The following is a 15,223-nucleotide window of genomic DNA, read 5'->3' as shown; positions in this document are numbered from 1 at the left end:
GCCCTGATTCTCTTACAGCGCTTACTTTTTCTCCCTCAAAATGATACTTAAAAAACTTTGGTCCAGGTGGCAAGCAGTTTGAGGGCCACATTTAAGTCTAGAGTGACAGATGTGTTCACAGGGTCTTACACACAATTTAATGGCAATCTGCCGTGTGTTCAAATGAAGGAACTTAAAAAAAAAAAAAAAAAGATGTGCGTGTGTGCCGCGTGTGGGGGAGTGCATGTGTGTGGGAGCCCATATATGTAGGTGCACATGTGTGTGGATGCCTTCGGAGGACAGAAGAGGGTGTCAGAACACTTAGAGCTGGAGTTGTAGGCACTTGTGAACCACAACAGAACTCTAGTCCTTTGTAAGAACACTCTGTGCTCTTAACTGTGGAGCTGTCAGGCCTCAAAATATTTTCAATGTTTACTTCCAGACTCAATGCAACTGCTACTCAGAATGAATTGGACAAAGACGGGCATAGCAGTGACTTCCAGGGTGTTTTGGGCTGGAGTTCTGACCGGTTTCTACTGGACACAGCGCAGTCTTACACACCTCAGCAGTGTGTGGAGGTATTGGGTGCCCAACTGATCAGGTGATCCAAATGCTGTCTTCATTTACTCCTCTGGGGGTGTTTTGTTACCTAGGGATGTGAACACCATAGCAACGAAGAGATACAAATCTTGCTGAATTGAATCCTTGTGCTAGAAATAAACCTGGGCAAAGGCTGAGTTTAAAGAGGAACAGGGAGTATGTGGGGGAGTTAAAGATTCTAGGAGGATGATAGAACTATTAAATCACCCAAAGTTCTGGATTTGTATTAAAAATCTGCTTAACTTGTAAGGCACACTGTTACTCTTCAGATACGAGGCCACTAACCGAAGAAAGCGGGCGGGTTAGGTGGCCATCCACAATGAAATACTAGACTGTTAGGAGGTGTAGTCCTTGTCACCTCACGCTGAAGATAAAAACACTGGAAAGAAAAAGATAGCATTTTGGAGGCCCCAAAGTTGCTTAGTTTGGCACTACGGTAAACCTCCCTCCCCCCACCTCCCCGTGGGCCCTGCAACCTTTCCAGTCACGCGACTTCAAGAACGTTAAAGGGACTTCACTAAGGCAGGCCCTGCGCGGTGCACCCCACCCTTCCTGGTGGAGTAAGTTGTGTCAATAACAAGTTTCTCAGGGGTGCACACGTGAGAAGGCCGGGGTCCTCTGCTGGAGTAGCGCGCCCGGGGAACAGACTTAAGCCCCGGTTCCTGGGTTTCTGGAATGCAGCCCCAGCTCCCGGCGAGGAGTGTGGCTGCCATGCACCGCGGATGCCAGGCTGGGCGAGGGCATCCGGGCGGCCGCATGGCGCTGGCTCCGGGAGGTGGCAGCTGCGCTTTGTGTGCAGCAGGAGGGTGAGTCACGGGGCCCCGAGGTCCGTCCCAAGGCCGGGTGGACTCTGGGGCCGGGTGGCGGAGCGATCCGGGTAAGGGTGGCTCGGAGGCGGCGCTGCGCGTTCTCGGCTCCCGCCTGCGCAGCCGGCGCAGCCTGCGCAGCCCGCGCGCTCCGCTCCTCCTCCGCGCGCGAACTTAGTCAGCGGTTCGCGCCGCCGCGCGCCCATTGGCCGGCCGCGCGCGCCGCGTCACAATGGAGCGGCTCCTGGGCGGCGAGCCGGGCAGCGCCGGGGCTTCCCGCTGAGCCGCAGCCGCCTGCGGAGTGCGGGCGCTGGCCGCTCTGCTCACCCCGGCAGGCCGGGTAGCGCGGGCCCTGGGGGCTCCAGCGCAAAGGTAGGCGGGGACGGCGGGGTCGGCGGGGGAAGGGGGCGCGCAGCAGCAGGTGGGGGCGGCAGGGCAGGTGCGGTTACCTGGTGGCGCCTCACCTGGGTCTCCCGCTGCGGGCAGGTGGCACAGTCACCTGCTAAGCGGCGGCCGCACGGCTCCCACGTTCCCGGGGAAGGGAGGGCGCGGTCCCCTGCCCGCACCTCTCCTGGATGCTGGGGTCATCTGAGGCGAGAGGAGGGGGCGACCGCACCCGGGCGGTGCCTTCGCTGTTCCCGTGGTTGAGCGCGCACCTGTGTGTCCCCGCACCCCACACCCTCCCACACACACTGCAGGGAACCCCCCCCTCCACCCGGGTCTCCCCGCAGGTGAGGGCAGCTCGCTCAAGGGGGTCCACATCAGGTCGTCGCCGTTTGCCCCTTGCCCTGGCGCCTCCTGTTGACAGACATTTTATGCTCTTGGTTATTTATCGGCCTACAGCTGCGATTTTACTGTTTGATCTGGAAGGGGTCAACTGGTTTCCATTTAAAGGCTCGGCGGTTCCTCCTCCTAGACTGCAGGTGCTGACAGGTCAGAAGACAAGAGGCTCAGTAATCTGTGTCCTCGACTGACTTCCCAAAGTCCGTAGGTTGCCTGTAGTCACGTGACCTTTGTGGGAGACTTTGATATGTGGTTAGAAAAACTACCACCGGGACCCCTTTGGTCCCTCAACCCCAGGGAACAAACTTAAATTTAAAAGTTAATACCGAGGTGTGGACTTCTTGAATATATCCTCCCTTGTCTGAAAACTTAACAGAAAAAAAAAAAAACCCTGCTATAAGAGTGAATGTTTAAAATATTGTAAATGTGAGACCGGTTTAGATAATTTGTTCAGTGTATATTAAGAAATTAGAGACTGAGAGTGTTGGTCTGAGGGGCTTAGCGGGGCTTAGCACAGGTGAGGCTGGGGGTTCATTATCCCCCAAAGTGTTACTACTGTTGCGTATGACAATGATAATAGTAACAATAACTGTGTGATTTTCCTGGACAGCTGTGGGTTTTGCCTAAATGTAGGGCTGAGGTATGTATGGGAAAGTGTATGCTACATTGTTGCCAGTACACTCAACATGCTTCCCACTTCCTAAGAAGGCACAGTGTTCTGAGCTGTGGGCGCCAAAGTCACTTTCTGTTGCCCCGAGCCTTCCTAGTGATCAGGTCTGCTCTTGACAAGAATAAGAAACTACAGTTAATCCCCCAGGTAATGGGGCCTGTGTGATTTAAAACCTTAAGCCCTAACATGTCTGGTGCTGCTCTGAGCTAAAAATGGGGCTTGGAGAAGCCGAGTTGTCAATGAGCACACCTTGAGTCATGCTGACTTTCTCATGCCTAGTTCCCCCGTTGGGGGAAATGTAGTCTGCTAGTTAGAAGTGGGTTGACTTCTTTGAAACTCGTGTGTTCTCTGATCAGGAGGTTGTCACAGCATGCACCTCAAATACACGGGTCCACACTGTAAGTGACTGTGTTTAACATGTTGAGATCTGTCTTCAGGCCACTTGGCCTGTCCCCACCACGGTCCCCACTGATGTTATAATTTTCAGAATCCTCAGGATGAAAACATCAACCAGAATTAAGACATAGCTCTAAATAGTAATGTTTGAAAAGGACACCAGGTGACCAGAAATGTTTTCAGATGGCATTTCCCCTCAGTGACCTGTCATTTGTCTTTTTGGTTTCTCTTCTGAGTTTGAAAGGAGGAAAGGTTTTAAAACTTAAGAGTCATTCTTCAAACATTTTCACCTTGTAAATTTTTCATGTTCGCGTTCATTTTTAACTTCCTGTGCAAATATATATATATATAACATATATATATATTATATATATATCTCCAGTGTCTGATCTTTTGTTTAGGGTCTCGCAAGTGGAGTTTCCATTTTCTTTTTACTTCTGCCCCCCAGCGTTCTTCTGTGCCCTTGGGTGTTATCAGGAGTGAATGTGTTCTGGTTTCGATGGTTTCTCAACATTGGTGGATGGTTGCTTGGCCTGTCCTTTATAACAAGCCCCTCTCTCCCCCTGAGTCCCGGAGCACGGGTATACCAGCAGGCAGGAACCACATAAGCCAGCGCTGTGGATTTCCCTAATACAGTCGTGAGCTACCCCGGATCCATGTTGCTGCCTTCTTGCTGTTGCCTACTTTCCACCTGTTCAATTGTATTTTCTTTTTGAAAAATTGTATTATTACTGTTCGTGTGTAGCATGTGCCTGCAGGCTCTGGCTTGATACAGCACACATACAGAGGCCAGAAGGGAACTTTGTGGCATCTCTTCTACCTGTGTGTGAGTTCCAGGGCTGGAACTCCTGTTCTCCCTGCCGAGCCATCTCCCTGATCCTCACACCTTCATTGATTTGGTTCTCTCTGCAAAAACAATTCCTTTAGCAGACATAATAACCTGTTTTTCTCCTTCTGGATCATCAGTGCAACCTGCCTCACTCCGCTGCCCCCTCCAGACTCCTGTCATTACTATTCATTTAGACATTGAGTAACAAGATATAGTAAACTCCCTCTCCTTGTGATTTCACTTTCCTTAGACTTCCACCCAGTTGCAACACCATTTATTTAAATGGCCTCCTTCAGTGCTGTTGTGAAAGAGTAAAGGGGCTAAAATGGGTGCCCGGCTTCAACCTTGACCTTTTCTCTTTGCTTGCTGACCTTCTCGCTGCCTTTGATAAGGGTCACGTGACTCCCCTTGTCCCTTTCCAGACTCTGAATTTGAACTGCATCTATTGCTTCTTTGACTCCTGGCCACTCTGTGCTCTTTGCTATCTGTGTGCTCTGCATTTCCGCAGTGCTTCTCCACTGTGCCTGTCCTAAGGCACGGGAGCTGCCCCAGCTCCACTGCTTTCCTTGTTTACAGTGTTACTCAGCTGAGATCTTGCTTTCGTGTCTCTCTCTCTGGTGGAGACGGAATTCTCTGTGTTAGGAGTCATTGTCCTTTATTCTGGGTGTGCAGAGTTAAGAGCACGTCTGAACCCTCCTTATTTTCTCTCTTCGGGTCTTTTTTGCAGTGTCTTGAAACACACAAGACCTCTTACAAATTACCTGTCAGAATTCTTTAGCCTTTGCCCGAGAGCATGGACCTTGCTCCTGAACTTTGCTGTCGCTTTGGATAAGTTGCTCGGTTAGTTAAGATTAGCTCCTAGTCAGAGATCGCAAAACAATGACCTAAATGAAGCCATGGTTGTTTCTCACGTTCAAGAGTCTAAAAAAGCAAAGTGGAAGAGTTTGTGGTGGTTGGAAAGAAAACACAGCACACACACACACACACACACACACACACACACATGGTTAGAAAGAAAACACAACATACACACACATGATTGGAAAGAGAACACAATACACACACATGATTGGAAAGAAAACACAACACACACACACATGATTGGAAAGAAAACACAACACACACACACATGATTGGAAAGAAAACACAACATACACACACACACACACATGATTGGAAAGAAAACACAACACACACACACACACACACACACACACACACACACGGGTACCAGGAGTCAGGAGGCGTGGCCTTGTTAGAGTAGGTGGTGTTTTGTTGGAGAAAGTGTGTTGGAGAAAGTGTGTCACTAGGGGATGGACTTGAGGTCTCAAATGCTCAAGCCAGGTCTAGTGTCACATTCACTTCCTGCTGCCCGCCTAACCTGGTGGAGAACTGTTAGTTACCTCGACAGCTCCATGTCAGCTTGTATGTATGCTGCCATGTTTCCTGCCGTGACGATAATGAAGTAAACCTCTGGAACCGTTAAGCCAGCCCCGGTTAGGATGGCAATGCTGGAACCCCTGTATTTGGGAACATGAGCCCAAGAGGATCGCTGCAAATTCGAGACAGCCTGGGCTATGTAAGACCATGTCTCATCCCTGCCCCCACCCCTGAAGTTATACGGACGGTAGAGCCAGAAGTAACATGTACAGTTCTATAGCTTTCTGAGCAGACCGTCGGCTCCAGCATACACAATGTGAGCCTTACGTAATGTGTAGCTCTACCGTGTGTAGAAAGGTGGGAAGAGGAGGGGAAGCCATCAGCTTGCAGTCTCATGAGAAATTTTGCTGGGACCCTTCAGATACTTACTACATCTTAATGCCTAGAACATAGGGTCCCTCATCACTGCTTCCAGCCATGGTCAGTCCCAGGCAGAGGGCAGGGTGGGTCCATGCTTAGGAAATAATGGGGACAGCAAGGACCTGAGTACGGACACCATAATTACCACACACCCCGTCTACCTCTGTGTGTGTGTGTGTGTGTGTGTGTGTGTGTGTGTTTGTGTATGTGTGTATGTGTGTGTGAGTGTGTGTGTATGTGTGTGTGTGAGTGTGTATTTGTGTGTGTGTGAGTGTGTGAGTGTGTGTGTATGTGTGTGTGAGTGTGTGTGTGTGTGTGAGAGAGAGAGAGAGAGAGAGAGAGAGAGAGAGAGAGAGAGAGAGAGAGGGAGAGAGAGAGAGAGAGACTTCAGCTTCCAAACAGCAGTTCTCTCCTTCCACATTGTTGAGAGGCAGACCCGTGCTATTTCTGCTGCTTCCCAGGCCTGTGTTCTTGTCTTCACCTCCCGTCCTGTAGCAGGAGAGCTGGGGCAGGCAACAGAGGCAAGGTGACTGTGTCAGGGGGATCTAACTCAGGTCACCAGGGTTGGGCAGCAAAGGCTTAACCACTGTCACCCTGCCTGTCTTCCTAATTCTTGATAAGAGGATCTTAGAAAAAGACAGTTTTAAAGATATTATCTTACTATGTAACCTGATTGGTGTGAAACTCACTACATAAACCAGGCTGGCCTTGAAGTCACGGAGATAGGCTTGCCTCTGCCTCCCAAGATCTGGGATAAAAGGCATGTGCTACTGTGCCACCATACCCGGCCTGTCGTGGTTTAGTATATACTTTACGGATTTTTTTTTTTTTTGTTCTTTTTTTCGGAGCTGGGGACCGAGTATATACTTTAAATCTCATAAGTTGTGTAAACATTGTTAAGTCTGCTGGGTGAGGTACCACGTGCCTTTAATCCCAGCACTCTGTGTTAGGTGCTCCTCTGAGTTGCAGGCCTGTCAGGGATTGATCACAGTCTCAAAACAAACAAACATAGTGCGTTTCTGATAATCGCCTTCCCATGCCGCCATGCTTTCTTTCTTATGAACTAGTCTCAGGATGCCACATTATAGGTTTTAAATCCTATTTTAAGTGCTCGAGCATTTCCCCCCAATTAGTAGTTGTCATACGGCTGGATTATGCCTTGTCACAGTGGGCAAGATAGCGTTTGAGAGCCAGTAACAATGTTTGTTGAAACAATGTTGTTGTTTGTTTATTAGGACCGGGTCTCTCTGTGTAGTCCTGGCTATCTTGGAAAACTCTATAGAGCAGGCTAGCCTTGAACTCAGAGTCCCGCCTCTGTCTTCTGAGTACTGGTATTAAAGATGTGCAGTACTATGCCAAGTATAGCAATGTTTTTATCTCCTCAGTGGCAGCATACAGTATAGATTAAACGATGGCTCATGAAATCAAGTGGACCAGATAGGAGTTCTGAATCTGCCACTCACTGGGTGTAAACAGCCTCTCACTCACTGGGTGTATACACCCTCTCACTCACTGGGTGTGTACCTGAAAACCCAGGTAGTAACATGGAGAATAAGGGGAAACATTTTTATATAAAATGTTTAATAGTAACTAAGGAGATGATAACTTTCCCACTTGAATACGACCTAGCCTTTTCCACAAACCCTTCCTACATTGACCATTAATCTATTTTTTTTTTTTTTGGTTCTTTTTTTTTTCGGAGCTGGGGACCGAACCCAGGGCCTTGCGCTTCCTAGGCAAGCGCTCTAACCACTGAGCTAAATCCCCAACCCCAATCTATTTTAAAAGTGTTTTATACCGGCCATTGTTGTAGGTATTCAAGTGAATGCCCTTAACTTCTACATCAGACTTAAACAAAATCGTCTCCAAGGTCCAAAGAACAGCAAAATCATTCTGTATCTTTTTGATCAAAAAGCAGCCAAGCCTTTCTCTTCCTTACCCTTGAAGTGAATATGCTTTGGCTGATCCGCTAATGGATCGTTGATGTTGCTAAACCTTTCTACCCTCGGTTAAGCTCCACGGCAACTTTAAGCAACTATTGATCACTTGCTGCGTACCAGTGCTGTGCCAGGTCCTAGGGAAGCACTGGTAAGCAAACCCCATCTGGTCTCGGGGTTACGGAGGTTGTTGTAGTCAGACAGGCAGCTGCTGAGAGCAGGTAAAATTTCCACGTTGGTCGTTGCTGGGAAAGAGGCAGGCAAGTGTGCTGCAGTCAGACTGAATGGTGACTGTGTCACTAGTGGCAAAGACTGGCCCAGAGCTGCAGAAAAACAGAGTGGATTGAAATTAGCTCAGCTGGGAGCAGCTCGGGTGTGGACCTGCGGGCGCCGGGCACCATCTACTGAAGGCTTCGCTAACTGTTCAGAGCTGTCTTTCAAGTGTCTGTAGAGATGGAGAAGTAGCTGAGTGGTAATAGGGGATTTGATTCTCACATGCACACCCCTCATCCCCCTCCTTCACACTCAGACTGTAAAACAAATGTGTATGTATAATTTACAGCTTCTCCCTGTGCTTCAGCTTCTCCCCGTGCTTCTGGAACCACAAAGCTCAGGGTTCTTCAAATCTTTAACTGTCCGTCCGTGTTGCACTAGCGAACTCTAAATAAATGGTGTTTTGTTTTTGTTTGTTTTGTTGTTGTTGTTGTGTTTTGTTTTTGACGCATCAAGCAGATGCATCTGAAAATTCACCTTAAACCATCCACTCCTAAAATGCCTGCAGTCAGGTGGCTGACAGGTCCCTGCAGGGCTCCTACCGCGGCGGGAGACACATGGAAAGAGAACATCTTCCAAGCCAGTTGTGAAGACTAGAGAGAACATACTTTTTCACATGCTTGTTCCTTTTTTGAGTCTGCTGAAGAAGGCAAGGGCCGTAGGGTGAGAACTTTTCAGAGTCAGGAACCAGTCTGCATCATCCTTAGGACATAGAATTTAAAGGACATGGGCCACTCTGAGACCATTTGTAGAAGGGTCAGCTCCTGCACCTGCACTGGGCATGACCAGAGAGTGGGAAGCATGCAGTATTCCAGAGGGCTTGGCTGCACTCCTGACTTCGATGGCCTATCTCAGGGCCAAGGGGCTGTCCCAATGTTCAGTCCCTCTATGTAGGCAGAAAGCAAGCTTGGCAGGGGTGGCATTGGCAGGGAATGTCATTTGTCCTTGTCCTGTCTAGCAGAGCCAAGAAAGGAATGAGCGAGGAAACGCTGCTCCCCTTGAGCGCCAGCCACCAGCTTGCAGGAAACCCTCTTCTGTGTGTCTCCCATCACAGTAGGAGAGTGGCTGAGCCCCGAGGGAGCCTGCCAGACACTGGACTGTAACTCACTTTTTTGTTTTTTAAGGAGTGGATGCATTTAAGGTGAAATTTATTAATCTGAATTTCTGAAGTTCATCTCTCCAGGCAGAATTGCATGAGTTTGTTGCTGGCCCAGTTTCAGTGCTGAGCCTTTGTCCCGAGGCGAGCTGTGACTTGTCTCCTAGCTGTGTCTGTGAATCATGCATGATGCAGTTTCTGAAGGCACCAGATTTCAGTGAGTGTGAGGTAGGAGGAGTGTGCGAGAGAGAGAGAGAGAGAGAGAGAGAGTGTGTGTGTGTGTAAAAGTATGTGAGAGGAGTGTGCATATGAGTGTGTATACGTGTGATTGTATGTGTGTATATGTGAGAATGTGTATGAGAATATGAGAGAGGAGTGTGCACATGAGAATGCCCATGAGTATGTGTGTATATGTGAGTGTGTGTGTATGAGTATGCATGTGAGTTTGTGTGAGTGTGTACATGTGTGAGAGAGTCAGAGTGTGTATGCGAGAGTGTTGTATGTGCATGTATGTGTGTGTATATGTGGAGTTTTATGTATATATGAGAGTATGTGAGAGAAGTGTGCACATGAGACTGCCCATGAGTGTGTGTGTGTATGTATGTATATGTGAGAGTGTGAGTGTGCATGTGTGTGAGTTTGTGTGAGTGTGTACATGTGTGAGAATGTTAGAGTATGCATGTGAGTGTTGTGTGTGCATGTGTGTATGAGTGTGTGTGTATATGTGAGAGTGTTGTGTGAGTGTGCATGAGTGTGTGAGTGTGTATATGTGAGAATGTCAGAATGTGTATGTGTATGAGAGTGTGTATGAGTGTTGCTCAGGTTCCCAGGATACCCACCCCAGGCAATTTATGCTGTGCCTGTGCTGTCCCCAGGTCCCAGAAGTCTCTGTCATCTTTCCCCATGTACCCTTGTGACTGGGTTTCTCCTGGTACTGGAATCCTCCTATCAGTGGCACTCAGAGCTTATCACTGAGGAAGATACCACTCTTCCCTGATGAATGTACCTCATGTCTCCTCAGTTGTGACCTCAGCCCTTCCCTGGTCACCTTAGGTGAGGTGCCATGCCTTGCTCTCTCATTCCCCATTGGTCGGTCATACCTTGGTTTATGGTTGGTTTGCCTGTATTCTGTTCCTCTTACGGACACCAGGACATGAGTTCTGTGAAAGCAGACTGTCTCCATTCTTGAGCTTCCCAGAACTGGCACCTGCAGTAGTAGACAAATAATCTGACCCCACTGGCCATTAAATTGGCCTGTGATGGCTGCCTCACAGAAAAAGCAGGACCTGGGGTTAGTGCGTTAATGATTCCCCCCATCCATAAAATGTGTTTACTTTTAGATCCCCTCACTTTTTCCTTTTCAAAATAACCAAGGGTTCACTTGGTCCACCCAGCCAGTGACCCCTAGGACTAGAATTCGTTCTCCCCTCTATGCTCCTGCTTACACTGTTGGCAGTTGGTACAGTGGATGTGGAGGCCGTATCCTTCGTCCCCTCCCTCTGCACGCTGCTTTACGGAGCTTCTCGGTTAAGTGAGTCTGTGCTAGGAGAACCAGTGGTTATCCCAATATCACCAAGTTTGTAGTTGTGTCCGTCTGTCCCCCCACACCCCCTTGAAGGGCTCAGTTGCTTGTGCACACTGCAGGGATCCTCCCGAAAGACAAATCTCACCATGTCACGGCGGTGCGGGTGCAAATGCCCCGGTGTGCAGAATCATGACGTCTCCATTTGTCTGGTCTCAGCAGCTGTTCAGCAGCTTCTATAGCCCCAGTGGTTTCACCATGAATGTGGCGTGCACACTGATGCCCATCTTGAGCTGTGTAATGCAGGGAGGCGGTGGGAATAAGAGGGCTGCACGCTATGTTTCCTCCTGCTACCTGGGTGCTCCTGATAAACTGATGCTCATCTTTCAAGCCTGGTTCTTTGAAAGACCTTGGCCGGCCTCTTTCTTCCATCCCTGTGCCCCACCCTCTCTCTCCTCCATGCTACCTCTGGCTCTTGTACAGGACTGATGCCAGGGAGCAGCTTCGCCTCCTTTACGGTGTTCCTCAGAGATAGTAGGTATGTTTTACTTGTCTTCTGAGCTTCTTGGACCAGGCCTCAAACCTGACACGCTCTAGACTGGAAAGAACCAGGGAAGGAGTTCAGTTCACACACCCTGGTCCCAGAGATAGATGTGCTTCTGACTGGTTTTTTGGAAGAACTCTCTTTAAAGCTTAGACGTTATGAGGCACCCTATGAATGCTGTTACTATCCCAGTTAGGTTTCTGTTGCTGTGATAAAACCCTGATCCAGAGCAACTTAGGGGAGAAAAGGGTTTGTCTGGGTTGTAGCTATATAGTTGTTCATTGACAGAAGTTGAGGCAGGAACTCCAGGCAGGAACCAGGAGGTAGGAACTGAGGCAGAGGCCATGGAGGGGTGCTACTTTTGCTCGCTCCCCGTGACTTGTTCCCCGTGGCTTGCTCAGCCCGTTTTCTTATACAACCCAAGGGGTGGCTCCTCCCACAGGGGACCGGACCCTCTCAACATCAACTGTTAATCAAGAAAATGCCCTGCAGACTTGCCCACAGTCTAGTGTGATGGCCGCAGTTCCTCATAGTCTAGTCTGATGATGGCGATCCTTCCGGTGAGATCCCCTCTTCTCTGGCAACATTAATTCGTATCAAGTTGGTAAAAAACGAGCCTGCCTGATATCAGTTGGAGAGTCAGAGCTCATGATGATTCGACATTAGCCTGATTGAGTTCTAGATTTGGTGCCTTAACAGAGACACCGGAGACAGCTTTTGTACTTGACTGGCATAGTTCTGCTTTTTCTATTGGAAGTCATTTTTAGGTGGTCTGCACAGACCTGTTCCGCGGTTGTACAGAGAGCCAAGCCTTTGAGCGCCTGCCTTTGTCACTTGTTTGACAGAAGCTAACATTTTTTCATGGTTTCTTTATAAGTGCAAAAGATGGCATTTATGATGATACGAAGACTGTTTTTTTTTTTTAAGAATAATTTAAATGTGCCCAATAGAAGCTAAATTAAACACCAAAATGGCTTGGTGCCCCACGCTGTTTAAAAAGTCTTTTAAAGGTTTGCTACAAAAGTCAGGAAATTTACATAGTTTTGATAATGAATCTCATCTCATTTTCTCTGAAGCTCAATCTGCGTATAATATGCGTATATTTAGACATCTTACCTAGGTTGACATATCATATTAATTTAACACATATATACAAGCACAGTATATCTATAGCTATGTTCTTGTCACAACTGTCCCTTAAAGAACTTGTAAATGGCTAGTTATTTTACTTGTATACAATCAGCAACATTAAGTCTGTTAAAACTGATGATTGAGCTGTCAGGGTGCCTCAGGAAGGACAGACTGCTAAAGCTGTCCTCTGACCTCCACATAGGTGGCCTGGTGAGTGCATGTGTGTGTACGCACACATACAGGCATCACACACACACACACACACATACACACACACACACACACAGAGGCATCTCACACACACACACATCACATACACACACACATCACATACACATACACACACAAACACACACACACATTGTCTCTCTCACACACTTATACACTCACACACATATGCGCGCATCAGATACGTAAACTTAAAAGTTTATTTGCCCATGGGTAATATTACTCATTGACAAAATAGCATTCGTAGTCAAATGCTTAAACTCTTGCCACATACCTGAGAGGGGACCAGAGCAAAGGAATCAACTCTGTCTGTTGAACTGCTGAGTGCTTGTTACGGTTATCTCGTGATTGACGGGGAGGGCTTCCAGCCTTGTCTTCCTGAGCTACTAGAGTAGGCCCTCCTCCACACCTGCCCCAAGCCAAGAAACGGCAACTCTCCCCAAAGCCCTTGGTCACAGAGTCTCTTCACTCCTCAACACCTGTAACCTTAGGGAATTTCAAATGGACACTTTGCTCAGTGACTTGGAAATTGCACCCAAAGGCAAGGTGGCACTGGCAGATTGCTGGCAGCAGAGGCTTGCCCTTCTTTTGTAATATGGGAAAGCGGTGGGTTTGAAAAGAGAAAGAAAGAAAATAGCTGTGGAGTGGACCCCAGAGAGGGAGACAATCCACAGGAAGGGAGGACACACCAAGTTATGGGAGTGTCAGATAGTTTCAGACAGAGGTTAACTACCTAGAGATAGATCCTAAACCAGAAACCTCTCCCCTCAAAAGTGACTCCCCCAAGCTTAAACCCTGCTTTGAAGAGCAGTGGTTTGGATACTTAAAAACAAACAGAACACCTTCTTAGTCCAATTAGCTATCAACTCTCAGGGTCAGCTGAATGGAAGGCTTACAGATTTGCTCTTGCTGCCTGGTGGTAATGATATGCACCTTTAACCTCAGTACTCAAAGGCAGAGGTAAGAGATCTCTGTGAGTTTAGAGGTTAACCTGGTCTACAGAGCAAGTTCCAAGACAATCAGGGCTACATGAAAGCCAAAAAATAAATACTTAAGTAAATACATACATACAAACATACATACATACATACATACATACATACATACATACATACATTTTTTTTTAAATTGATCTTGCCACCCAGGGACTTTCTGTAGGAATGAGTGTAGTTGAGACTGACTTTCTTTGGAATATCCCCAGTAAAGCTAAAAATTGGATACCAAAGTATTTCTACATCAATTTAAGAATGTAGGGGATATTTCTACATTCTGATATCTTATCACAGAATAGAACTTTGGTTAAAAATCATCAGACACTTAGCTGGCAGTCAGATAGCTTAGAGTTTGATTGGTTTCTGTGATAATTTTCTCTGGAACTCACTCTTTAGACCAGGCTGGCCTCAACTCAGAGATCCACCTGTCTTTGCACCCCAAGTACAGGGTCTAAAGGTACCCCCTCTACCTGGCTCTAAGAATACATCTTAATCCCATTGAAAAGGATCAAGAATGTTAAACTTGTTCACAGAAAGAGATTGCTATTAATTCCAAGATGTGTAAGTGTTTGGGCCCCACAGAGGCCCAGGGCAAGGCCTGTCTGGGCTCCTAGATGCCCCAGCTCTCTGTGAGAGGACACTGGGCTGCTGACCCCTACACTTCTCTCTGCAACTTAGAGCAAGTGTTTCCTGAGCCTCAGGAGTCTCAGCGATTATGTTCCTGCCACTCAGCTGCCTCCTGAAAATATACTGACCCATTGGGGTATTCACCTTTCTTGGGTCAGAAATAGCCTAGTTCTTAGTGAACACACCTCCTGGGTGTGTCTGAGGGTGTGTTTCTAGATAGGAATTACTGAGGGGAGAGAGGGAGACCCGCTCTGAGTGTAGGTGCTACCTTCCCCCTTTTATCAGGGTCCCAGACTGAAAGAAGAGCTCGAGAACTTCCTGACCATCAACCCTGAATCTGCAACCTCCCGCAGCTGTGCCTTCCCCCTTGGAAGGACTTCCTACCCTGAGCTGTGAGTCAGATTCTTCCTCCCCAAGCTTCTCCTCAGGGACATGGTCACAGCTGCTGTGGAAACAGATCCATGGGGAGTACGGGACTGAGTTAAGCAAGTCCTCAAACCCTGATAGATTTTTCTTCAATGTATCGGCCGGTTCTTTGTCAATGATGACTTATCCTTATAAAAAGCCTTAAGGATTGGGAAACTTGACTGAAAGAAGCACAGAACCGTGAGAAAGATAGATAACTTCTAGAGTGTGAGGCTTTGGTGACCCCGGATCATGTTTTCTTAGGACTATATTTGATTTCTTGTTCATAGGCTTGATGCTTGCTATAGGTCTTAAAAGCATCAATTCCTTAACAGACTTCATTTTGAGCATTTTATATGAGTCGGGCATCACACCAGGTACTGGGAATAAATCCAAGGCTGAAGGAAACAGAAGGAAAATGCTTTACATGTGCATCCTGAAGCAGTAAAGGAGTCCAGCGAGCAAATTCAAGGTTGAGCGTTATGTAACAGAGCATGATAAAGCAGGTCATCGAGGAGCTCACGCATGCTTAGGGCAGGGTGACATAGGGCATCCTGGAGTAACAATTCATGCAGAGAGAGGCTGGCCTCAGACTTCCCATGTAG

General features: G+C 47.8%; 1 protein-coding gene across 5 annotated transcripts in view; it reads left to right on the top strand.

Annotated features, from left to right (window-relative positions):
• Positions 1-1,061: 1,061 nt before the first annotated feature.
• The window catches only part of Lrrc8b (leucine rich repeat containing 8 VRAC subunit B), a 66,311-nt gene continuing 52,149 nt past the window's right edge, over positions 1,062-15,223 (top strand). For 3 of the 5 annotated variants that reach the window (XR_015636572.1, XR_015636570.1, XR_015636571.1), the window contains exon 1: positions 1,656-1,757. The gene's annotated coding sequence lies outside the window, so the exon portion shown is untranslated. 5 annotated transcript variants of the gene reach the window in all.

Source organism: Rattus norvegicus, chromosome 14 (assembly GCF_021556685.1).
Source record: "Rattus norvegicus strain SHRSP/BbbUtx chromosome 14, alternate assembly SHRSP_T2T, whole genome shotgun sequence".
Lineage (NCBI taxonomy): Eukaryota > Metazoa > Chordata > Mammalia > Rodentia > Muridae > Rattus > Rattus norvegicus.
This window is presented reverse-complemented; position numbering and strand designations above follow the sequence as displayed.